The sequence below is a fragment of the Zonotrichia albicollis genome, chromosome 2, assembly GCF_047830755.1.
Source record: "Zonotrichia albicollis isolate bZonAlb1 chromosome 2, bZonAlb1.hap1, whole genome shotgun sequence".
Lineage (NCBI taxonomy): Eukaryota > Metazoa > Chordata > Aves > Passeriformes > Passerellidae > Zonotrichia > Zonotrichia albicollis.
This window is the reverse complement of record NC_133820.1, coordinates 17,621,159-17,648,604: the sequence shown is the minus strand read 5'-3', so window position 1 is coordinate 17,648,604 and position 27,446 is coordinate 17,621,159. Positions and strand designations below refer to the sequence as shown.

At 40.4% G+C, this 27,446-nt stretch overlaps 1 long non-coding RNA gene across 1 annotated transcript; it reads right to left on the bottom strand.

The window, feature by feature from the left end:
- Positions 1 to 1,417: 1,417 nt before the first annotated feature.
- Positions 1,418 to 25,076, bottom strand: LOC141728324 (uncharacterized). Its single transcript, XR_012579243.1, has 4 exons — positions 24,837 to 25,076; positions 22,488 to 22,583; positions 16,957 to 17,018; positions 1,418 to 4,310 (listed from the first exon to the last, which is right to left on the bottom strand). It is a non-coding gene; the product is annotated as an uncharacterized LOC141728324 (long non-coding RNA).
- Between the last annotated feature and the right edge of the window lie 2,370 nt (positions 25,077 to 27,446).

Sequence of the window (27,446 nt, the reverse complement as noted above, 5' to 3'; positions counted from 1 at the left end):
CCAAGTGTTGCCCATGAGAAACAGTGACAGGGAGCCTAAATGTCCTCCTCTAGTCAGAAGGGGCAGGGTCAGGCATAAAATAAGAAATCAAAAGTCTCCATACTGGAAAGGAAAGGAAGATTTAAAAGCACATAACTGGGACAGAGTGAAAGTCCATGTTCCTCAACACTGTGCCCAAATATCAGGCAAGCAGCAGGAAAGAGAAGTCCAGAGTACCACAAAAAGCAGAAAGGTATTTAAGGTGGACAGTTCTACTTTATTCCTTGTCTTCTACTAAATATAATTTTAAGTCTTACTGTTTAATTTTGGAACACAACAGTGGTTCTGGCTAAGACACTGATTCAGGTCAATGGTTTAGTTTCTTATCTTTTCTATTGTCTTGCAACATGAGGTTGGCAGATTATTTTCTTCTCTGCATCACTACTTCACCTCCTACATTTGGCTATTCTTGAATACTTAGATAAGAGAAATTTCCTGCCATGGAAAAACTCGTGTGAGATTTTACAGTGCCCGGTATAATGGGACCTTAACCCTAAATTATACCTCAAGGTGCTACTAAATTTGAAAATGGCCACTTACACATTTTACAGTGCCTGAATGAGGGAGCTTCACATTAATGTAGAAAAAGTAGGTAATTTTACCAAAGAAACATTGTTTGCAAACCAGGCAGCACCAGCTGATGTGAGAGAACACCCCAACATGGGGACCACCATGACTACACCCTGCAGGATTATTTTCATGATGTGTGGACACAAATTGAGCCCCTGAATCCACAGCACTGCCTGAGCTTTGCCAGTGACTGCTGTTGTTTCATGTTGTGGTTGTTTCTTGTGACTTTCTGCATGAGTGAGACCCCAAAGTGCCTTTTGAAACAAGGACCTAACCACTAAAAAGAAAAATGCTTTGAAAATCTGAGTCTATTTGTATAAATCTTGGCCAAAATCTTTTTTTATATATATCTATATATATAAATATATATATATATATAGTATATATACTATATATTAATAATAATATATAATATATATTATTATATATCTACAATTTTATATATATATATATATTCATATGTACATATGTATGTCGGTGCATTTCTGTCAGCACTAATTATTAAGTTTTTTCCACAGAATTGTAGGAGATAAAGTACCAAGTATTAAAGAGAGAGAAAGGCAGCTGGGGTGAAAGCAGAGGGATTTTTGTGTCTCAACAGAAAGTAGAGTTGAGGGCACTTCTACAGATTCAGCTGCCTTGGTGAAGACTTCCTACAAAAAGGCTTACAGAAGCACTTCAAAATACCACCATGGAGGTAGGAAGAGGTTGAGGAAATAAAAATGCAGAAAAAGTAACTGGAAACCAGATGAAAAAGCAATATAAATACACAGTATACCTGTGGTCTCCACTGTGTCTATTCCTCTCACCAATCTGTGACATTAGGTAAACTGATTTATAGCTTGATCTGTTCATTATTACAAACAACTGACCAAATTCCTGCTCTTCAAAATAAGCTATCTCCTCTACTAATTAGGCTACTGCAAACTATCTCCCTTTTTCCTCACTCTGGAGTTCATTTGCCTCAGATGAGCAGTTATTGATGCAGGGTAAGAAATATTCTTTTACACCTTTCCCACATCACAGGGTAGGTGAAGGAAGATGGGGATTGTGGACTACAGCAGGTCAGGAAGATCGCTTCATATGTCAGAAAGGGCATTTCCAGCTATAAACCAGTAACAAGAGATAAAAAAAGGAATTTCTAACATTTTGGATACCATTTCAAACCACTGTTGCATTTATTTTTAAAAATATTCAACCACACAAAATTCGAGACCTTGAGGTCTGCCAAGGATTTGGTCACTGTGTTACTGCAACCAAGTTCATTCCCTTCCAGATGCTTCTGTTGGCTTTGTCTCACCCATTTCATTTCTTTGGGGCAGGGAATATTTCCTTGTCTGTGTTTTCACAGAAATCAGAGCAAGGGCACTCCAGCTTTGAGTGATATCCCTTGCTGACATTTTAACAACAATACCTAAAAATTCATTTAGAGCAGATGAGCCCAAAGTCTTCCAACAAGCAAGGAAGTTGAATGCTGGCTTTAGTTAAGGACACTTTGAATAAATTCAGGGCTCTGAACCCACAGACAGATCGACAGAACAATTTAACCACTGGTTCCCCTCACGTGAGAAATGTAATCTGCTCCCATAAAGCAGCTGCAGCATTTCCTTCCACACAAAACTCAGCTGCCCACAGCAATTCCTCACCATTCTGCACAGAACTGAGCTGGCCTAGAGATGCTGCTGGGCCTGGGGCTGGGGAGGCAGGAAAATGGCACTGAATCAGCTGCATGGAAGAAAAGCTAAAAGTAAAAAACAGAAACAAACCATTCAAGCAAATAATTTTTTTAAAACCATCCAAACACAAATATGATGGGAAATGCAACACTCAAAGGGAACTCTCAGAAAACAAGCAGAGGAAGTTATTTTTTTCTCAATTAAATGAAAAATAGCAACTACTACAAAGGAGATACTTTAAAAGAAACTCAATGCATCCCACTTTTAGTTAATTTATGGAGTTGCCAAGTTCACCTATTTATTACCAATAGAAAAGTGGAGGGTTTTTCAACATTTCGTAGTTATGAGTATCACATATTTTACCATTAGAACCCATTCACAGAGTTTTCTAATTTGTATCTCACAACAGATTCTTTAAAGTGTGTCATATATATACTCATTAAAATGCTGGTTAATCAGTGACCAAATATTCCATAAAGGGATGAGGGAAATGGAGATATTACAGACCAATTGTCTATTTAGAATTAGATTTTCCAATCTAGGTTTATCTCCACATTTTCAATTGATTTCCTTGTACAGACCCCACTAGCTGCTCATCCCTAGGCCCAAAGCAAATCCTGTACCCATTTCACTTAATTCCTTCACATGTTTATTCATTTCAATACTATTTTTTTTTCACTTCTGACACTTCCCAAGATGTTTTCATTTTTTCAGGTGATGTGAATTGTGCCATTGATTCTGCTGACCTTTACAAAAGTAAGAGGAACCTTCATTTTTACAAGTCTCCCATTAACATTCAAAATGTCTATGCCACATTTCCTCCAGCCAGGTAAATGCAGCTGAGAAGATTAAATGGTCTACTTAACTTGCTGATTCCAGCACAATCATTCAGACTCACTTAAGGTACCCACATTTAAACCAAATGATTCATACAGTGACTTTGGAAACCAGAGGAATTCCTAATTATTAGCGAAAGTGTTAGTGGTAATGTAAAAAGACTGTGGATGGTATCTCAAGGAATTTCAGCTGGTTGGGGTCAGCCTTTTTTGGGGGGTTAAAGCATCATAGCAAACCACAGCTAATAACTGTGCTTTATTAGCTACTTCTGGTTTTCAGCTGCTGTAGGTTTCAATTCTCAGCATCCTTCCTTGCCCCACAGACTGAGGCTGACTAGGTTGGATATTCCTGTCAGGAATTTACTTTTCTCTGCAGTTTTAAAATAGCTGCTATATCCTTTCATTTTTGTTTGCTCTATTCTGAAGTCCTTTCCTGGTGGTTCAGTGTTTTTGAAATGCTTAAAAGAGGGTGCCTAAGTCTCCTTTTCATTTAATGGGATGTGAAACCTAGAAACAGACAAATTGTTTCTGTATCTCTCGCAATATCTTTGAGAATATAAAATACTCTTCAATTTCTGTAGCACTTTTTACAGGCATCACAAAAATGAGCACACTTTACTGCAATGTTAAATAAAATTACCATTAAACAGAGAACTGACTTCACCCTCTGCTGAATTTATAAGGAGCAACCACATTTAACTGCTCATTCTTGATGCCACACCAATCTCTGGAGGATCAGAAAACCCTTTGGAGAATTATTTTTCTTTCCTGGAATGCTTTAAGCAAAGTTTCCAGGAGAAGGAGGCAGACCATGGCCCAAGGTGAATTTCAAGCCTCACACCCACATCTCACACAGACAAACATTTCTGAGCTGCAGATTTGGCTGAAGTGACTCACAAAGCCCTGTCAATAACCAAACAAAGATCCCTGGGCCAGTGCAAAGGGCAGCTGGGGCTGTGTTTGTGCCTTGTGTGGAGTCTCAGGTGCTCTGATGGTTCAGATGCTCGTGAGGAGGCTCTTTGTGTCCTCAGAGCCTTTTGAAGGCACACAGCAACTTTCTAGTCCTGGCCTGAGCCACCTTCCAGACAGAGAAACACATTTATAGCACATTTGTAGGCTAGAGTTGTGCTCAAACAAATAGTGGTGAATGCAGGGACCCAGCAGCAGCCCAATATCCATGAAATCAAACCTATAGGCAGAAAAAAAAATCTCATTAATATGAAATCCTACCAGGAGGATTATGAAGACATCTGCAGCAAGACAGCTGTCACAATATTTACTTTTCATATGACAGGAGAAAAAAAACCCAAAACGTTTTAGACACTCTTAAATTGTAACATCTTAATTTGATAATAGCAATTTGTATTAAACATGCTGATAGAAGTTTGAGAATAGGGGATAATTTAGAAAGGATCAGGTTGCATCCAACATTACAATTTCAATAGAAGCAAAATGTTATTTAACAAATCTAGAGTAAATCAAGTTGATTTATCACTGATGCCACATATTGTGAGTTTCAGCAGAAAAAAATTTCATAACTTCTTGGGAAAAGGGATTTTAGTAGATGCCTAAAGAGAACTCTCACTTCTCCAGCACAGCCAGTTCTGGTTTAGTTGTGCTAAACACATGCATATATTTACAAAATAATCCAGTGTCAAATACAGATACATCGAAGAGAAGGCTGGGGTGGGGGAGATCCTGGAAATAAAGTGCTTTAATTGCAATTACTTTTGGCAGGAGATAGGCAGGAAGCTTAATAGTTTAATATATACTACACAAGTCACATCCAATAAATTCCCCAAGTCTGGTAGGCAAGTCTCAGTCAGTTGAAAACATCAGCTGAGACAGACTCAGTTTGTTTCCTTCCACTAAGATTTGATGCAAAAACAAAAGGACAAAGCTTTTCCTTACAAAAAAATTATCATATTGGTGTATCTATAAAAAGACCAATTACTCTCTGCTGGAAGAGAGTGTTACCACAAAATCAGCCCCTTCTGTTTGGACTCATCAGAAAAACAGGCAGAAATCATAATAAGCACCAGCCAAATAAACCATGTAAAATTACAGTTGCAAAGGAGTTTATCATGTACGGCTCCACTTTGCCTGAGGCTCAGGAAGTTTCAGGTTTTCTGCTCTGAAGTAACTTCTCAGCCAGGAAATATGAGGGTCTATAAAAAATAACACTTTTGAATATATATCTGTTACATGCATTTTAAAAACCGTGACAGAGAAACAAAGACAAAAGGAAGTGTGAGTTCCAAGTCAGCAGCAAGTATCTCCCATTTATTCATGATTTTTAACTTGTGTTTGGGGAAATGTCCTTCTGAGACAAAACAGCCCCTTCCATCCTTCCCCTGCTTTTCTACTCTCTAGAAGAATCTTCCACTGTATTTTGCCATTACCAGTGTTATTTCCAGGTATCTGAAAGTTCAAATGGTCTCATGCCATGAGAGATATTTTCTTCTTTCATCCCACCCTGAATAAGCATATCCTCTGTCTGGTCTATAATGTTCATTTTGGCTGAAGTTCTTCCTTCCTATCTCCCCCTTAAGCACAGACACAATTTTTCTACATTTCAGGTCTTAAAATCTGTCACTTAACAAAGAGCTGAGAACAGGAGAAAGGAAAGAATAAAAGCTGGTTTGTTCCATTGTGGAAATCCTTCATACTCTGTCCTAAGAGGGTCTCCCAGCTCAGATATTTACCAATTCTAGATGTTTCCGTGAGAGGATTAATCCTGGCCCCCCAGCCCCAATGAACCTAATTGTTCTATAGCATCCTGCAGGATATGGAGAGGGGAAAAAGAGGGTATTTTCTTCTTGACCCTTAGCTGCAAAACAATTTGTACCCTGAATTTGGGAACAGACAGTTTCTCCAATGCTCCCACAGTGTAAACACAAGCTGTTCTCTGCCCTCAGACTGTCTCATTTCATTAAAGATACAAAATTGGGTTTTATTCAAAGATACAAAATTGGGTTTTATTCAAAGATATAACAGGAGCAAACTCCTGAACTACCCAGTGGTGTTTGTTTTTATCCTAAATTTTCTCAATAGGCATTTGGGAGGTTTTTGATCTTCAGATATCTGCAATTCACTCTGTAAATAAAGTCCCAAATGAGATAAACAGAGCAGTATATGAACAGCTTAAATCTGGTTGGTAGAGCTGGCTGGTGGCACAGACATCTTTTATGAAAAATCCTTTCCTTAGGATTTTTCTCCTGGGAGGCTTCAAGAACAAAATGTAAACAATGATTATCTGCTGCTGTGGAATGCAACAGATGCATCTGTGATTGGGCCATGTTGGATGTTTGTAATTAATGGCCAATCACATTCAGCTGGCTCAGACAGAGAGTCCAAGCCACAAACCTTTGTTATCATTCTTTCTTTTTCTATTCTTAGCTAGCCTTCTGATGAAATCCTTTCTTCTATTCTTTTAGTATAGTTTTATTATAATATATATCATAAAATAATAAATCAGCCTTCTGAAACATGGAGTCAGATCCTCGTCTCTTCCCTCATCCTCAGATCCCTTTGAACACGGTCACAGGCTGGCAGTACACACTGCATTTTTTCAGCAGGTAATCTTCAGAAACTTGCTTCAAGTTTACTTCAAATTCACTTCAAATTTACTTTCAAACTTACTTCAAATTTACTTCAAGAATGCACTGTGAACTTAGAATGCAGCACACCCCTGGAGCCCGAATACACTTCAGGGATGGCTTAATTGTGCTGTTCACACACACAGCACAGTTCATCAGAACCTCATGAAAAAACCCAGTAGTGAAATTTAAAACACTAAAGGAAGGTGGAGTGGGCTTGGTGTTGATATTTTTTCTTGTAACACCCAAAGAGCATCGTGTGCTGTGGTGATAGAGCTGCTCAGGACCAGGTTACAGCTGAGGTATTTGGGATACACCCAGGATTTTTAAAAACCTAACATGACTCCTCTGTCTACAATCTATGAAAGTGCTTAGCTGCGTACCTACATTTTTGAGCTCTTTTGGGATGCAGCTGCTCTGTATCCCATCAGGAATCACACAGCCCATGGGAAGCACCTGGACTCCACAGGAATCCCCCTGACACCACAAATTAATGCCACCCATTTGCAAAACACCTCAGAAAATCAGCCAAACTTTGAAGACTAAAAGGTGGGCTGTCACAAAACAGGGATGTAAGATCAGGCTTCAACCTCTTCAGTACAGACTTTTCCTTTCAAAATTTTCTACTTCCCAAATAAATAACCTGTAAGAAGCATATATGGGGTTATAGGACATGGCTTCTGGGAAAGCAGCTGCCCCACCAGCCCAATTTTCAGTATTTCAGTTCTCTCTCTTTCTCTCTCTCATCTGGCCTCCATTATTTCCAGGACTCTTTCTCAATGAATGCTGAACAGTAAGAGTTATTTGCCATAATTTCTTCTTAATTAAGTGCAGAACTATAATTAAGTTAGAACCAGTAAAGCACAGCATACTTGAGTTATTTTATGTTCTCTTCCAAAAAAAAGGCCAATAAAAATAAAGAAATAAAGAGGCGGGACTGAAGAGTAATTAGGAATTTTGAGTTCCCAAAAGAAAAAAGCTTAAAGTCTGTTGTCAATATATTTTCTCTGTAAATCAGGTTCTTTGAAAAATCCATCCAATTAGAAATATACATCCAGGTATAAACCCTCCTCTCTTCCAGATTTATAAATAAATCTGCATAGCTAGATTTATATCTCTTTACCTTGCCCTAGTAGAAAAGGCTGTTAGAAACAATTAAATTATTAACTAATTAACATAGCAGCTCACCAATGACAGAAATTTTTGTCTTACATTGAGAAGTAGCAGAGTGGAAAATTATCATTCTGTTGCCAGCAGAGCACCAGGAAGCTCTTCAGAAGCAGTGTAAAAGGAAAAATTCACTTTCTTACCCGAGGGGTGCTTTCTCCCCTCACATTATCGCCCAAGTCAGTGCTGCAGAAGAGATAAATGTCTAAGAAACAGAATTGCTTTAAGGATTAACTACAAGCAATGAGGCTGCAACTTCCTCAGCGTGTTGCCATTTTACAGCTGGATACTGCTCTGATCTCAGTGGTCAGGAGAAGGAGAAATGCCATAAAAACGAGAGAAATTGTCTCAGCAAAGCAGAGAGAGGAGCATCCCTACCTTGGCACCTAGATCTGTGCTGGGTGATGGAGATCAGCTTGCCCTAAACTGGAGCAAGACATTTTGGTGGAGAGTGTGGGCTGCTTTTATTTGGATCTTTTATTAAATTTGGAGCCATTATTTTAAAGATTTTGTCTTTTTCTTGTGGAAATGCAGGTTAAAATACACAATTGCATGACACCAAGCTGCTGACATCATTCTCATCACATGATGTCATGAGTGCTGTCAACACTGTGCCATATTTATGAAGTAAAAAATAGCCTTTTACAGAAGCAGCTCACATTTTCACTGCTGCACAGCTCTTCTCCTTTGCTTTTATGCATATAACATGCATAATTTACTTTCCTATGCAAATAAATCCTAGCCTTTATTCAACCCCTCTGGTTGCACCTATTTATAAAGGATTAACTCAAAGGCATACAACTTCCTTTTTCACAATTTCCTGTTCAAGACCTCCCTGTAACACCTTCTAAAGACAGCAAACAAGTTCCCAAATACCTTCTTTTAATCTTACCCAAATTAAGTAGAAACAACACCACCCCATCACAAACTAAACAGAAATTAAACACCACCTCCACATCCCCACATATTTTTATTTTTTCCTCATGTAAGGAAAACCCATTCAGCCTGTGAGCTGTCAAACACACTGTGTTCCTTGGTTAAGGAAGGGAAGAAATAAAGATGCATTGTGTTTGGCCAGGATGGCAAAGCAATGTGCTTCTCACCAGTTGTAAAACTGCACTCCAAAAATCTGTTACCACTCTTTTTGATAATTTTTTCAGCATTTTATGATCAGCCAGTGATCAAAGGTGGAAATCACCTATTCTTTTGCATAATCATATTCAGCTACATTTTCTCCCTGGGGCTGGACCACCTTTGCAGGAAGTTCAGCAGAAGTTCTACTGGAAGATTCCCTATATTGGCACTTTAAAAGAGCTTTATTTTCATTATGTTATTTAAATCACCCTTTTATCCCCTACTCAGGCATGTGGCAATAATAATTAGCAGCAAAATAGAGAAATTTGAGTAAAATCAAACAAATACATTCTTTAGCAAAATACCTGACAACTTTCTTCTTCATTACATCTAGAAATTACAAGCATTAAGGCTTGAAGTCAAAAGATGTGGTGAGATGATTTACTTAATTCAGTTGTGACTCCTTGGATTTTGCACCCATAATGACATTCACCCAATTAAAATGGGTCTCATAATGTAGACAATGGGTCTCAGTTGTAGATAAAATGTTGTTAAGTCCATTTTGTACCACTGCAAAAAGGCCACTGCTAAGGAACCCTGAACTGCATTTCTCTGAGCCATCCTCTACGTGACACCAAGCACAGGCTTCTTGGTGAAAAATCAGACCATGGGAGTAACACTTGAAAAAATACTGATATTATTATAAAAACTAATATTACAGAGGGTATCACCTTTGCAGCAGGGTGCTCCTCACATAAATGAAATAACCCAAGATCATTACTAACACTTCCATTCCTTCTTTCAGAAATTTCTCAAGCTGTATAGATTGTGTGACATTGTTTCTTAAATTAGAAGAAGCTGAAATTCACCTGCCAACACCTCTGAATAAACAAGGATCATGAAGAGCCATTATCTGTGATGTAGAAGATCTTTATAATGTTGTATTTGATTTGGAGCTCCACTTCTGCTTTTGCTTGGTTTGACTCACTACTCCTCTAGTGCTCCTCTGCTTTCTAAATTGATTAAATCACCCTGACTGATGGCAAAGGGGCTGGGACAGCAACACAGACGTTAGTTAGACAGAGTAAAATTCACTAAAAGAGTATTTTGTGACACACCAAACACTGCTGACACTGAATGCATATTCTGTTGTGGTGTCAGTTAAAGCTTAAGTTGTAGTTCTCAAAATTACACATAGAACAGCTCTATTTCCTGTTGAAGAAAGAACCTGGGTGTTATACAAATCCATTATAGGAATGATAAGAAGTGCAAGAAAAATATATTACTTAGAAAATAAAGGAACCTACTCAGATCTGAACTTACTTAATAGAAGCACTGGAAGGGCATACTGGGAGGAAGGACAGCACTGCAGGGCCAGAATTTGTAGCATTCCTTTACTGCAGCTGATTTCATGGCAGACCCTGCTTTGCTATGCTGCAAATATGGATTTTGTGCATCTACTGAAGATCAGGATCACACCCACACTGCACCCAGCACATCCCAGTGGAGCTGGGAAATTCTGCTTCCCAGGCTTTTCAGCCAGGAATACAAGTGTGCATCCCATTGCAAAACAGAAATCCCATTGCAAATGCCAGTTCCAGCTAGCATTTACCTAAATTGCAGGAGATAAAGCATCCAAGCTCCTGTGTAACTCTATTCCCTTTCCAGGAGCTGTGAGCAGTAATCTCCCTCCCACCACCCCAGGCACACTGACACTTGCAAATGCTGCTGCTCTCCCTGTTTTTCTAACCTGCCCTATGGATTTTACAGCCCACTCACAGCCACCAGCGCTTGAGCTGTGCTTGGGTTAACCCACAGGTGATTTTCCTGTGGTTTGTGCTCTAGTCAGCCTCACCCCAGCTCCAGGAGGGAATCTGCTGGAGAACAGAAACCACTGGCAGCGGATGCTGCCACAGAGCAGGTATCCAGGAGAAACCTCTGCATCCAGGGGGAACATCCTGGGGGAGAGGGCAGGAGCAGGCCTGGAGCAATATTCCAGAATAGTGATGAAGGAATGGTATGAAAGGCCATGTTTCCAACAAAAACCTGGCAATACAGCACTGGAAATAACCCACACCCAGCTAAACTCAGCTGCAGGCACCCCAGAATTGTGACAATGTTCACAGGGGTCTCAGGATGAGGGAAGAGACAAGGATCTGACTCCATGTTTCAGAAGGCTTGATTTATTATTTTATTATATATATTATATTAAAACTATACTAAAAGAATAGAAGAAAGGATTTCATCAGAAGGCTAGCTAAGAATAGAAAAAGAAAGAATGATAACAAAGGCTTGTGGCTTGGCTCTCTGTCCAAGCCAGCTGATTGTGATTGGCCATTAATTAGAAACAACCAACATAAGGTAATCAAAGATCTACCTGTTGCATTCCACAGCAGCAGATAATCATTGTTTACATTTTGTTCCTGAGGCCTCCCAGCTTCTCAGGAGGAAAAATCCTAAGGAAAGGATTTTTCATAAAAGATATCTGTGACACAGAACAACACAGGTGAGATGTCCCAGATCCCCCCTTGCTGTGACACCTGGGATGGGACATAAAAGCAGAATATTCACAGTTCATTTACTGTCCTCTCCCTCCATCTAGCAGGGATCCCCTGCACTCAGAACACATCTGGCAGATATTTCTGAAACCTTTCAAGACTGCCATGAAGGAGATGCATGGCAGGAGCAGCTGAGAGGGCCCTAAATCCGCTGGGATTGCAGGATCCCCACACAAACACCCTCTCTCTCAAAGTAGGATTTTGACTTGGGTGTCACAATCTCCCTCTGCCCCAAAGAGACCCCACCAAAAATTCTGGGCTCCAAACACGACCAGGGGGATGAACACTGAGTGATACCTCCAAGGATGTTCCAACTCCCATTGATAGGATTTTCCTTTTTTTTTCAGCCAGACAAGAATTCTCTTATTAGTGCCCAGAGATTTCAGGACTCAGGTCCCAGGAGTTTCCAGCAGGAAATTCTCCATCAGGGAACTAAACATTTTTGTGATTGCCCTTCAAACTCTGAGCTAAAGTTTCTCAAAATCTAGCATTTATTTTGTATGAAATTCCACCTTTTTCAATGAAGTTTTACTTTCAAAGGAAAAGATTATTTCCAAAGTTTCCCACGGAATAAAACCCCTGAAATTTGTTTCTTTCAAAAAGACTAACTAGGAATTTTCAATTATTTTAAATAAACGCTTTTGCTGCTTAATTTAGATACACTGTTCTTATATTATTTAACAAATTTAACTACAGGAAATTGGTGATTCAGAAATTAAATGTAACTACTCCCATTAATTCATAAAACATTAATTTTTTCTTCCATTTTGAAAATCATTAATGACAGTAGCAATTCAACACACACGGAAGGCTTTGCTCTTCTTTCTGCTTAAAACTTCTTTCTCTATGCTGAAAGTTTTATCATATTTTTACTAACAGAATAGTTATTAAAGATTAAATCAAATTTCAAGCAAAATATGCAGGCTTTTGCACCATCTCATTATTTTGAAACATTTTCCAAAATGGAAACAACTTCTTCTACTACTACTTCTTCTTCTTCTTCTTCTTCTTCTTCTTCTTCTTCTTCTTCTTCTTCTTCTTCTTCTTCTTCTTCTTCTTTTTCTTCTTCTTCTTCTTCTTCTTCTCTTTCTCCTTCATTTTATTTTATTATTTTATTTTATTTTATTTTATTTTATTTTATTTTATTTTATTTTATTCTTTGGGAAATTGCTTGGAAATTGCTTGGAAATTATACTACATGGGCATATTTCCACATAAAAAATTAATGAGATTTTTCTGACAATCTCTTTTCTGACCAATTGCACCAGGATTTCCATGAGGAGGGCCCCTAAAAACCTCACTCAGTGGAATGCAGAATTTTGTTTCCTCTGTATATTTCCTTTTGGGATCTTGAGTGCACATACTTTCCCAGCATGGACTTTTCCTTTCAAAATTAACCTGTTCTCCATTTCTCAGATAAACAGACCATTAAGAGACATCTATTAGGTTGCAGAAAGTGGTTGCTTTTATTGAAAATACACATCCAGGAAAGTTGGTGCCCCACCACGTCCCTTTATGGCAGTTTCAATTCTGCTCTCATTTGTTACATCCATGCTTTTGCTCCTGTGAATGCTGATAAAACTTGTGCTGAGCCTGGGGAAGGGGCAGGAAGGATTTTTACCGAAGTGTTTGTTTGATTTGTTTTATCCTTCTTTTTTTCAACATCAGAACTGAGATGACCAGAAGTTTGTGTTAATTTGTGTTGTTACTTCACAAATACTTGTGTTATTTGTGTAAAATTGTGTTAAGTTACTCCCAGTGTTAATTGGGAGTAAATTAGATTAAATAAAATTTCCCCAAGTAGTTTTGCCTGACACAACTGCCTCAGTCACTTGTGCTTCTCTGCCTGCACTGGAATTTGTGACAAAATAAAACCAGCCTTATAAGCACAATGAGAAAGCAAACAATAATTTCACCAAGGAAACACTCACCACTCTAAAACACTAATGTGCAGGTGTTAAAATGCAGACCCCAGAGCTTTTACAGAAATATATTTCACATCCACCTACTGTAAACAACATCAGGCTCCTCATACTATGACAAACCAAGGGGCACAGAATGCTTATTCTGAGAACAAACAGGTACAGAACATTCCTATCACAGAAGAATACATAAAATAATAAATCTAAACCTGACATATAATCACAATCAACTATTTTTAAGATTTAAGCAGTCTTTTCTTACAGAGTTAATTTTCCTACCTTTCTGCTTCCTTGCTTGGTAATAGTTCATATTAATGCAGCAACACAACTTGTCTGACTGCAGGCACATAACACCACTGAAGTCCAAACTTCCTAAATCCTGTCTTTCATTTGAGGGTTCCTGATGGCCTGAAGTGCTCATTTGGAATGTCAGAACATCAGAGAGCCTCACAATGTCATATTTTCTGTTGCCTCAGATTATTTGTCACATAAGGCTGTCAGGGTCATTAGAGCCTCCAGGACTGACCTCCTGCCATTGATTTCTTCTCACAGGGATGGGGAAGACATGAGGGGAGTGAAGGGTCAAAATCTCAACCTATGGGTTAGCAAAACCCCATGCATTTTATGAAGTTACAAAGTAATAATCCAGGAAGGATCGTAATGGATGAGCAGTCCCCATTCCCACCTCCCTCCTGGTGCCCAGAGAAGCTGTGGATGCCCCATCCATGGAAATGTTCAAGGCCAGGCTGGATGGGGCTCTGAGCAACCTGGGACAGTGGGTGGCAGTTTGAAACCAGATGGATTTTAATGTCCTTTCCACCCCCAAACCATTCTATGACACTTTAAAAAAGCAGAATTTGCATGAGGGAACACTTTAGTTGAAATTTAAAATCACAGAGGTTCCAGGTCTGGATCAAAACAGGATATCTGTACTGCCTGAGGAGGGGCTGTGCTTCAATCCACCAGCAGCACAAAACCAAACCTCCACCCTGAACGTCCTCCCAACATGAGCTCATCCAAAAGGAAAAAGCCTTAAATTTCAGCTGTCTGTATCTAGGGAGAAAAGAGCAAGTAGCAAAGAAAAGAAAGCAGGTATTATTAATCAGAGAAAACTCTTCTACTTTCATACAAACTCCTTTATACATTTCTTGAAAGAATATTTTGTTAGTTAACTCAGGGGTTTTCCCACCTCTTTTTTCTGTGTTCTCATGTTTGTTTCTTCTTGTTGTTTGGACTGTACAAAACAAAACTCTGCCTCCCCACCCAGCAAGGAATTACCAGACACTGTAAACTGAATCATGACGTTTGAACTTGCTCATTCTCGTTATCAACTTGATATTCCCTCTTCCTCCTCCCATCTTCCAGGTTTCTGAAGGAGGCCACTGTGTGGCAGCCCAGTACCAAAAACAGATGGCAGACAGGGTCAGCAGTGTCCCAGGGAAAATTTATCATGGCAGCAAATAAATAGGGAGCAAAACTTCAACTCTTTGTGCTGCAGTCACAGATGGCAGGAGTGAGAGGGACAGGATTACTTGTTCTGCTGCTGAAGGAGCCCACTCCATGCAGGGTTAGTCAAACACTGTGTTAAGGATCTTCTCCCATTCACCTTTGCAGGGAAATACTTTGTAGAATAACAGATCTGACAAAATTACTTCATGAAGTTTCAATTTAAAATTACCTTTTTCGGTATCATTACATTTAATTAATTATACAACTTTTATTTTTGAAAGGTGAGTAATATACCAGCTCTTACATAGTCATAAAGTAACTTTTAGCTTCTCTCACTGCTCCCTATGAGAAGCACTGCAGCTGATATAATGATGAGTTAAAAAAATAAACAAGTCCACAAAACTCAAACCCCACCATTGTGAAGGCGACTCATGCAGGGAAAATAGAATCTGAATCACACAAATATTAACATAATATTTCAGTTCAAAGACCCCAAAGAGTACCTGTGTCTTCTCATTTCTGAAGTGTGAATGATGATTTCCCTTTAGAAAATTCTAAAATAAGCATCCAGACAGCTCCAAATCTGGGTGTCCTGCATTACATCTCCTTCTACATCCTGGACAAACAACCAAGTCTGTGAAAATCTCTTTTTTTTTCTCATTAAAAATATGTTCTGATGTGACTTCAGCCTCTCGAGCTGTGACCTCATCCCACCCAGCAAGCTGAGCAGATCTGCAGGTCTGATCTCAGTTTGGATGGACAGAGCCAAGGAAAACCTCGCCTTGTCCCTCAGCTCTGTGGCTGATTCAGTGGTGGAACCTTCTCTTCTGAGTCAGCACTGAGTCACAGCTGGGGCTCAGTGCTATGGGACAAGGTATTACCAAATTGAAAAAACACAAACCAAATTCAACAAAGTGAAAAAACCAAACCAAGCACAGCTTTCTTCAGCCAGGACAATGAGGGCAACAGCTTTACACAGGTAAAAATTCACAAAGTCAAGCAGTCTTTTATTTCCTGCATCTAGAAACTGGATGATTTCATCTAATTGTTAAATAGTAAAGCTTTCACATCTGGTAGTGACCCTGCTCTGCCTGAGGGGATCAGACTCCTCATCACTTCCACACACAGGGAATTGGAGCTCCAGTCCTGCTCCAGTCCTGCTCCTCCCACCCACATTGCCTTACAAACAGAGCCATGGACAGGCTCCATCCTCCACCACCACAGCTCCTCCTCCCTGTGAAATGGAGCTGCAGCACTGGATGTGCGCTCCATGTAAATCCAGTTTTCCTCTAGGAAAGCCTACAGCCACAGCAACAGGGCAAGATTTTGAGGGTAAGGGTAGGAAATGCTGCAGGATCTCCAGAGCTCGCCTGGGACTTAAACCCTTTCCTTCCTCACCTACAGAGCCTTCTGAGCAAGCACAGGGTAGAAAGGTGTCCATATGCAAACCCTTCCTAGAGTTCATCTCTGTTTAACAGCCTGTGTGAAAAAAATTTGGTATTGGTGGTGTTTAGATCCTCAAACACTGAGCAGTACATGGGACACAGAGCTTTGTCCATTATACCTGCCAGGACAGGAGAAATTGCTTCAGCTCTTGTCTGGTGCCTGGAGCCAGACACTTTGTTCCTGTCCTGATTTCACTGAAGCCCTTCCATGTGCCATCCTCTGGCATACCCAGTGGGAATTCCTGAGGGGCTGAACATGGGCCACACTACCCCACTCAGCCCCAAACCCTCCTTCTCTTCAGCCCCACTCTGTCCCTCCTGTGGTGGCACCACAGCAGCTTGGCCACTGCTCTCCAAACCATTGTCAGCAGTCTGGGGACAGCACAGAAACCCTCAGGCTGCTGGAAAAGCACCCAGTGCTCAGGGCTCTGTCAGCTGGTACCCAAAACTGATGCTTAAATCCAGAGTAGACACCCAGGTCCTCAAGTCTTCCAACTGTTGGCACCGTGGGATCAAGCCCACAATAAGAAAGTTGGTTAAAAAGAATAAATTCTACAGGGAAATGCACAGGGCTCTCATACACTGAATATGCAAAGTTGAAGAGAGTACACATGTTCTCACCATAACTGCCTTGGGCTTCTTCTTTTGCTTTCTCTGGGGTCTCATTTCCACACAGCCTCTCCCTGCAAGGTAGAAAAATATCCCAATAGCTGTATCAGGATCTCTCGCTGCTCAGAGTGACCCCAAGATACATTAGAGAGTCTCTTTTCCCAGCCCAGCACTCGAAGGAGTCAGATCTCTTCAGTTCTTGGTCTCAAGGTTGTTTATTGTTCCTTATCTATAAAATTCTTTCTCCTGACCTGCTGAGGTCCATCCAGCAGGACAGTTCCAGGCACTCTGCCTGCCCCTGGGGCAGTGTTATGTCTTTTTACTAAAAACTACGTGTACAACATTTACAATTACTTTCCAATACCTATCACCTATGTTAGACAGTGAGCTTCTACTCTAAACCAATCCAAAAGTGCCAACATCACAGCAGATGATGGAGGCCAAGAAGAAGAAGAAGGAGAAAGGCTGGACATGCCCAGATTCCTCCATCTTGCCTCCTGAATCCCCATTCTAAAAACCCCAAAATCTACTTTTTCACCCCATGATAAATTCGCTGTCATTCTACTTAAACTGTCATGGCTTGCAGACCTTCATCTAAGGTTGGTAACTTGCTCCATGGGTCATAATCAAACCCACAGGTGTTTTGGGCTCTGTGCCAGGGTCTCTGAGCCCCCTGGCAGGGGTCTTGGCCATCCTGGACAGTCAGAGGGATGTCCTGGGTCCTGACAAATAGTCTGCTTACTCCAGTGCTAGCTTTAGGTGGACAGATAAGAGTAAAAAATCCTTAAAGATAATTTTAGGTCATCCATAGGCTGCATTTTAGAGGTCTGGTACAGCTGCCTAACTGTACGTTAGATCGTCATATATTTACATACATTTACAAAGTACATGTGGCTTTATCACCAATGCAGCTAGAAAAGCATGCTCACTAATCTCCAATTTTAACTCAGCAAGACTTTTTTTTTTTTTTCCATAGGAAAATGCCAGTTCCTGGAAAATATGCATATATATTCTGCAGGAACAGATTGATTGAATCAAATCTTCTAACAGTGAGCAAACACACTTCCTAGGGAAACCTGGCTGGTTTCCTGCTAGCTCCTGGCCTCCCTGGGAGCTTCCCTGGTGAGCAGCATGTCTGGGCTCACAGGCTCCCTGCTGCAACCATCACAGGCAGCCCTGTCCTCTTCCGCTTAAAACTGCAAAATAAAAATCTTTCTTTTATTAATTAAATGAAACTTCATGTTCCTGCTCTGTGGGAAGTGAAAATCTCCAAGATACTTAATTTTAATACAGAAAGAACGCAAGAATGGTGATAAACTTGCCCACTTCTCCCTCTACAGGAATTTGAGGTTCTGATGATCCCTTTCTACACATCATTGCTTATTCCATTGCCCACCTCTGGCTGGGTAAAGACAACTGGTGGAAACCCAAACCTGACAAACTAACATTTGAAAAAAGCTAAACTAACCAACAGTTATGAGTTTAACAACAAACAGGAGCCTACATTCCCCAGAGACCAACCATGGAGAGCAGCTGGCAATAAAACCTGATTGCATGTGGAAGTGGTTAGGAAAACAAAACAAAACAAATAATACAACTTCTGCACGCAAACTCAAGCTTCTAATCTCACCCAGGCCTTGGGAAAAGCAATAATCAAGGAGCAGAAAGAACAACTCAATTTTTAAGCAGCACTTTCCAACCATGTATCTCAGAAAGTTTAACAAAGTTTTATAAATGGAAAAATACACATAAAAAATTAAAAATAATAAGGAAGATGAGCAGGCTAGTGGTAGGTGAGCAGAGCACGTTTCACAGCCCAGCACCCAACCTCCAAGAATTTATCAAGGTGAGTGAAACATTCAGATTCTTAGGGCAAAACCCTTGTGCTCTTCAGTTGTTGCCTGTGAGCCCTGGGCTGTCCTGCTCCCACTGCCAACAGGCAGAGCAGCCCCAAAGGCGGCAGGATTTCCAAACAGCTGCACTGATACCAACATGATCATCTTCTCCCTCCTGTAAGCCACTTAAATGAAGTCTTCCTCTTCAGGGACATCTTTTGTGGCTGATATCTGCATTCCTCTGAGTGAAGGTGCAACCAAGAAATTAATTTCTGTTCTTACAGTAGCCTCCATTCCCACAACACATTTCCTACATGGGGAAATGGCTGAGGCTTGACTTTGCCCATCCCAGAGAAGAGTCAGAAAGCCCAGAGACATCTGCCCAGGATCCTGAGGGAGCATTTCAGCACTGTAGCAACCAGGCCAGCATGAGATAATGTTTTGGCTATCTGCTTGGGGTAATTTGCATGACGAGCACACGATCCATTTGTGGTCGGTGTTAAAAACATTTTGGATTAGGGCTGTAAAGGGTGTGAGAGAAACCAAGCAGACATCTGGTCATACTCTTGGAATTTATGTGGGAAGCAAGAGATGTATCTGCAAACCACCAAAAAACAAGATTTAAACATAGAAATGGGGTAAAAAATCATATTTCATCAGGCCAGGATGGCAGGTATGAGGAGCTGCTCCTCCTGCTGAGTTTTCCACCATGCACTGCTAGGCAGTGTGAGTGCAAGGAGAATTTCCATGGTGAAAGATACAGAGGATTCTCTAAACCACTCGTGCAGAGAACAGTGTGATTAGATTTTCTATGGAAAGAAACAGGCTTCCAGAACAGATTAAAACAGCTCTTAAAAAATCCCCACAAGCTCTGCCTTGACATAGCCTTGCAACAAGCACGAAACATCCACCCCTCCTTGCAGCAAAGGCATCTAGGGTGGGTGTTGAGGAAAAGCTTGGTATCAAAGATGGGCAAATTAATTTTTATATTGATTTTTTCAGTAGTGAGAGTCATCCCTTTTTAGTTTTATTGCTGCCATGTCTTCAATGCAATAGCTGGGAAACCTGTGGGGAGAGAACCCAGGTTTTGGTTCCAAGACAACACCTGAGCCACCAGATCATGGCATCTTTCTGCACAGAAAGGGCAGTTACAGGCACAAGAGAAATATCCCACATGAAAAACAAATCAGAGAAGAAACTTACCATTTATTACTTTTTTCACAGGATTTTTTTGTTTATTTGTTCATAACAGATAGATTTTTGAAGGGAGGAAAATTTAGCTGATTACAATGAAAGCATCTTTTTTTAAAAATAATTTTTAGCTTACTTAAAACCTCAGAATTCACGGAGCTCAGAAAAGTGGCAGGTCCAGCAACCAAGGTATTCTCCAAACCTAGAAATTTATTATAAATATTATTTGCTGTTTAAAAGAAAAATGTCTTCTACCAGAGGACATGTTGCCTCTTGAAGGGAAGGAGGAGTTTCTCCACAGTCCTAAAAGAAAATCTTTTTAAATTTGAATAGTCCTACACATATTTCAGGCAGAACAAATAAACTCAGTCATTAAAACTTGTGTTTTGAACAATGCATTATTTTTCATCTGCAAGGAAACATCTCCAAACTTTGGAAGTTACAGGCCCAAATTTTTCTTTTTAATGTTAATATTCAATATGGCCAGCTTTGGCACAAAATGGACTTGCAGTTTAGATAGGCACCACTGATAATTCTAAGATAGAGAAAAGAACTGAACCTAAAATTTCTAGAACTTGGAGAGCTCTTAGAGTGCTTTGAGAACTGAATGATCAGCTTGAGCAAAAATAGCAGCACCATGAACTTAGCAGTACCCATGAACTTATAATGCCCAGTCAAACTGAAGACAAAAAAAAAGCTTTAAAAGTTGGTTTGTCTTGCACTTCCAAGTGAAATTCCAATGTCCCCAAGGCTGAAAGCAAGTGCTTGCAAAACTTAATATAGGAATCCTTTGCACCTTCCTATTTTATGTGAGTTCCTGAGCTAGGAGCAGATGGGCTTTGCAGATTTAAATCTTTGGGGTTTGACTGCTTGAGGTGCACTTAAATACTTCTCATTGCTGCTATTATAATGAACATATTTCACCAGTTAATAAGGTAGCAAACTTTGAAATGCAGGCAGATGGGCAGCGTGGGAATTCAAGTGAACTTGTGTTTCTGTGGGATGGAACAGCCTTGTGCCATCAAAGGTGAAAATTGTTCATGGCTGGAAGTCCAACATCTGCTGCACCACCTTCACAAGGTTCATGTGAAAACAAAATCCATATGAATCCCTGGTTGGAAGCAGGACCTTGTGAGCCCCTTCAGGCTCACAGGATGCCCTGAGCATCCCTGCCTGGCTCCTGCCCAGCCTCCAATTTCACCTGTCACATGTGAAATTGCTGCAGGGCTGAGCAGCACTTCAGTAAAATACCAACCTTATACTTTTCCTGCTTTAAAACTACATCTTATTTAATATTTTAGGGAGAGAATATTTTTAATTAATATTGATTTCTATTTTACATTTTTTTCGTGTAGCAGCAGAAAGCTTCAAAAATGAGACTGTTGCTGAGACTGATTTTGCCTGACCAACATTTTCCATATCACCATTCTGTTTAATAAAAGATATTTGTTAAGAAAAAAAATTGGCTGTTTTTAATTTTATCAGTGTTCACCCTGAAAACAGTATTCAAAAACTTCAGCAACAAGCAGAAAATGAAGAACCCTTTCACCCTGAAAAATTTGTATATGATTTGCAATAATTTTTATTTCAAGACTTCTAAACCTCTTAATATACACAGCAAATATTACAAACACATTCTCCTCATTAGAAAGGATCCTGCCTCACATCCCTTCATAGTTTAAGAATAGAAATTGTTGAAATTTGCACATTCTGGTGCCCTAATGAGTCTTAAGGCAGAGGTCACTCCTCCAGCTAAGGCGACTCTATTGATTAGGGTGTGTAGGTACTTGCACAGAGGAGTTGTTTGAAAACCTTCTACAGTTTTTAAACAGCTATAATTGGAAACACTGGCACAGTTGAGTGAATCAGTGCAGCCACATCATTGCTGGACAGAGGTACAAATGTGCCTCCCTCCCTCAAGGAAGAAGAAACCACACATACATAACTCTGCTGGCTAAAAAAACCTAAATCACCATACCCCTAATTAGTTTTAAAAATATGCAAAGTCCAAGCCCTGGGAGAGAGTTGTGGTAACAGAGTTAATTGGCATTTCCATGGATAAATATCATTTGAGAGCCTATTTATTGAGTAAATGTGGGTGTTGGTCACCTGACTCAGTACAGATTCTTCCAAGAGCTATTTTACAAATTACTGAGAGAAACAGGTAGGACATAACTGCTCCATCCTGCTTCCCAGGACATAGCTGCTTTATCCTAAGGAAGGAAGATAAAGCATGTCAGGTAAACCACACCCAGCAATGCCTGTTCTCTCCACTGTAACTGGAGCCAGGGAGATAAGCGCAATGCCTGTTCTCTCCACTGTAACTGGAGCCAGGGAGATAAGCTCTTATAAAGACACCTTCAAAAATCTGTAGACATGAAGGGCAAAAAAGATCATTCCTTCTTCTAGCTAAAGCTCCAAGAGACCACAACCAACACCAAGTGTTGGCTTAGAAAAGAAATTTCCCACTTTAGGGCAAGAGCTGCACCAATAATCAGCTGAAGCAGAGTTACTTACCACTTACTACATTCACAGGGCAGAGCTCCTCTGCTCCACCATCAATCCCAAAGGCTTTTGGCCAGACTGCCTGTGTGGCAAAAGGTTGGATGACTCCTAGGGGATAAACCACATCCTGTCACTGGTCAGGAAGAAACCTGAGGGCTTCCAAGTCCCTTGAGGACAAATTACTCAGAGAAAAATCTATAAGGGTTTTATTAGTAGAAGTAGTAGTATTTAAACTACAAGTGCCTTAAAATAGCATGACCAGGAAGGGTGGATTCAGGGAGTTGACATCTGACAGATGTTGGCAGTTAAGAAAAACTCTGGAATCCAGCCCAAAGACTCACTGACTGAAATAGGCTTGACACCCAGATCTAACCAGGAAAACAAATGCCCAGATCCCTCCATCCTCTGGTGCCTGGGTGCCAGATGTGTCAGTGCCTAGTCAACAGCAGAGAGGCCACAAAGTACTTCCTCACTGTTACAAACAAAACCCAGTCCTGGCATGTGTCATTTAATAAATGTGCCTTTCAGTCCTTAATGTTGTGGTTCCCAAAGCAGCCCAAGCAGCAGGAAAGGAGGATTAGTGTCTTTCCAGAGAGGATGCAGCAGTGAGTCACAATCTCAGCCCTGCTGTGAGTCACTTCAGCAGTGCTGCTGAGTGGCTCAGCCATGAACATAGAGCTACAAAACATTCCCTTTGCATTAGAGATCACAGGCAAACCCCCAGATCCAGACTGGGAGATGTCTGTGGTCTAACCCTGTACCCAGATAAGAACTTCCCCTCGGCTTCTGCTCACTTTTGTGATGACAGGAGGCAGAGAAGAGCTGGAACAGGAGACAGCTGGACTGTAGCTGTGCTTGCAGCTCTGCCCCATCACCCACTGGAGCAATGAGCTGCACCAAAGGCCTGACTTTTCACTTGTGACCGCGTTCACAGGGGTCTTAGGATAGGGGAAGAGACAAGGATCTGACTCCATGTTTCAGAAGGCTGATTTATTTTTTTATGATATATATTACATTAAAACTATACTAAAAGAATAGAAGAAAGGATTTCATTAGAAGTCTGGCTAAGAATAGAAAAAGAAAGAATGATAACAAAGGTTTGTGGCTCAGACTCTCTGTCCAAGCCAGCTGTGCTGTGATTGGCCATTAATTAGAAACAACCACATGAGACCAATCACAGATCCACCTGTTGCATTCCACAGCAGTAGATAATCAATGTTTACATTGTGTTCCTGAGGCCTCAGCTTCTCAGGAGGAAAAATCCTAAGGAAAGGATTTTAATAAAAGATGTCTATGACATGCACTCACTGTGGGAGGTGCTGCTTCTCAAAATCCAGTCTGTGCCAGTCCTTGGCAGTCATCCCTGCACCTCTCTGGGTGAAGTATCCTGAGGCAGCACAACCCTCCCCAGGCACAGGGGAGGTCACAGGGAACAGACAGGAGCTTTTCCTTGCCTTCCAGTGGGCAGAAAAAGCCATCCTCATTGGGACAAATCTCTAATAAATATCTCTTTTCCTGATCTAGGTCCAAGAGAACCTATGTCACCCTGGTTTTTTAAGATTTTCTAAGCCTTCTGATGTTGACATTCTTGTAGCGAACTTTCTCACACACTTTCTGTAAATAACTCATTGTTTTGCATTCTTTTATAGAAGAGGAGAAATTTGATGGACTGTTGGTTTGTCCAGTATCATTGGAGAGGTGGCACTGTCACCCTCCAATACACTGTCACTCTTGGAAAACTATAAATGTTGGAGTCAGAAAATAAACTTCCCTTTTCTTTCACCTTGAGAACAGTGGTGTGTGCTTGTGTTTTTTTGTGTCCAATCTAGGGTTGGAGTCAACATCTTTCCTGTAGACAAGTGACTTCCCTGTTTAGAGGTTGGACTTTCCCTGGAAAGCCTGTGTGTTTTCTGCTAGCAATGTCACATAACTCAAGTCCTCAGCTTAAGCTCAACTCAAATGGTAAAATGGTCCCAGAAAAAGGTGATTCTTAACACTCCACCTGCTGAGCCCGACCTTTCCTCTCATGTGCATCAGAGTGAAGTGAAACTAGGTAGATAGACCTGGAGGCTTCCAGCAAATGAGTCCTGTAGGCAAATCTAAGCCCTTGAACAAGACACCTCTGCTGTTTCTGAGAGGATTGTGCTTGCAGATAAAGCAGCAGCTCACAGCTTAAAGAAATCACAGCAGCTCATGGCAGAACATAACAGAATCCCTAGCATTTAGATGGAGATGAAAAATATCTTTCATTATACAAAAACTCCAAATCACAAATGCTACCACACAATTTTAGATTACGTATTTTAGTGAGTAAGTAAAGCTGAGCAGGGAACAAACCCTTCTCATTAGTGAGAGACTTACCTGGATGCATTATCCAGTTGCTTTTGGGTGACTGTAATTTGAGAATTGCTTCATTGCATCTCAAGTTCAAATTCTATTGGAAAAGGAAGGAAAAGCTTGCATGGAAGAGAAAAAAATAACAGCATATCTAGAAAACAAAGGTTTGAATTCAGATTGTACGTGAGTTGCATTTTCCAGCTCTTTCTGTCAGTACTCTGCTGCCAGAAAGTCCCAACCCTTTGTCTCCACTTCTGAAAGTATTTTATAATACAGAGTTTAAGGAAAAGACAAAGGGAAGAGCTGCTAAAACCTTTTCTTTATTTTTTAATTTTCAGCAAGGTACATAATAGTTCAAAGAAAGTGGTATCCAAGCAACAGGTTTGAAAGGGGCAAAGTATTATAAGATTGTTCAGTCAATTATCATAGCCTGAGCATGCTGTTAACTGGCATGATTGCCTTTGATACAAAACACACTTTTTATAGTTATAAATAACCACAGAATATCCAAAAACTATATTAATAATGAAGAAAACCATCTCTTGAAGTATTCTTCTCACACCCAGCTCACACTTATATACATTTCCTCCTCTAGCCAGAACAACATATCTCACTGGAACTAAAAGCTGACACCTTGAAGCAATATATTATTTTGATTTTCAGTTAACTATAGCTGGGAAAGTAATATTTCTTAAAAAAATATATATAGATATTTAGATATAAAGATAGATATAGATTTATATATATATAGATATATAGATATATAGATATATAGATGATATATAGAGGATATATAGGTGATATATTGATATATAGATTAGATAGATAGATAGATAGATAGATAGATAGATAGATAGATAGATATCTGCATTCAAAATATATTTAATGTCAGATCTTCCTCTCTGAATAGACTAAAAATAATTTTCCACTGTTTTATTCCCTTAACTCCATGGAACTAAAGATTATGGGTAGGATTCTACATAAGCATTATTAAAGAAATAATAAATGACACAGCACCACAGAGAATCTTTTAGATGAGACGAACACACATTAACCACGGCCTAAGCGCTCCCCTGTGACTGCTGAGTCAAGGTTACAGGTGATGATTCACAAGCAGAAAGGACACAGCCTGACTTTCAGAGTTTTCCATGGCTGGCAGATAGATAATCTCCATTCCTGCAATGAGCACAGCTGATGGAAAGACAGCAAATGGATAATCTTAGAATGCTGTATCTGCAGAACTGGGCAGCAGTCCTGGAAACATTCATATTTAACAAGCACAGTGCTGTACAGACACGTAAAATGGTGTGTATGTGCTTGGAGCATTAGGCTTTGGTTCAAAAGCCAGAACTGCACCTTATGATGTGACAACACCTCCTCAAAACTGCCACAGACGGGGCTGTTTCCCACACAGGTTCAGAAATGAAAAGACTTCTCCCAGAACAAGGTATCTGGCAGTGCAGAAATGAGCAGGCAGGTTACCAGGCAGCAAGAGAGCATCAGTGAGGAGCTGCAGCCATCAACCCTCCCTGCCTGATCCAGAGCTGCTCTGGCAGAACCTCCTGAGCCTTCCCTGTGGCCAACCAAGTCCTTGGGCACAGTTTATGGAAGCACACAGAGGAAGGAAGGCATATGGCATCTGCCTGGCTCCCAGCACAACTTCTTGTCCCAGATCTGTTCCTGTCTGCCTTCCCCTGTGCCAGAGAGATCCTGGGTACAAGGATGGGGAGGTTCTTCCTTGCTGCCAGCCTGCAGCTCAGGACAGGGGCACTGCAGGGTCCTGGCAGCTCCTCCCTCTCAAATCCTCCTCTGCTTGGCACCCAGGGATCCTACACACCTCCACGGTGATTTCACCAATCCCTTAGGAAGGGGGCAGTTGAAAAATCGCCTTTTGTCTCAAATAGGAGACAAATTTTTTTCTTTTCTGTCATAGATCAATATGCAAAGTATAAGGAACAAACTACACTTGGAGATGAATACAGAGAAATTAACTTATCATGGGCAAGACTCACAGCTACCTGCTTTGGCTCCAAGGTGATTTCTGCTTTCCACTCAACTGGTTCAAGTCAACCTAAGCCTCAGGATAATTCATGGTAGATAATCAAATTGTGTGGCAAGCCACATCTTTTTGGAAGAAGCTTTCCAAAAAAGGCTCTTTAATGTGGCATAAGATCGTTCCAATAACTGTCAAATCTCATACCACTTGACTGAAGGAAGAAAACACCTTAAAACCTTCCCCATGTAAAAACTCTGTGACAGTTTTGATCATTGTTGAGTAAAGAAATTTTCAAAATGCAAATTCACAAATGGAAGATTCAGCAAATCTGGCATCACCTTGACTGCAAGCAAACAAAGCAGACTTCTTTTCTGGCAGGGAAGGTAGGTAAGGAAATGTTGCATTATTTCTGTAATTAATGTACATTAACACCAACCACGCAGGGCATACCAAATACCCTTTAGACAGATACACCAACAAGAGGAGGGAAGATGAATCTTGATAGGGATTTTCAAAAGAAAGCTGGGGACAACAGTGACTGTGCAGAAGGTGACTGCAAACTGCACATCAGCAACAGAATCTGAAGAGAGGGACCCATTGGTCACAACACACCTAAATAAAACTATAAAGGAATCAGA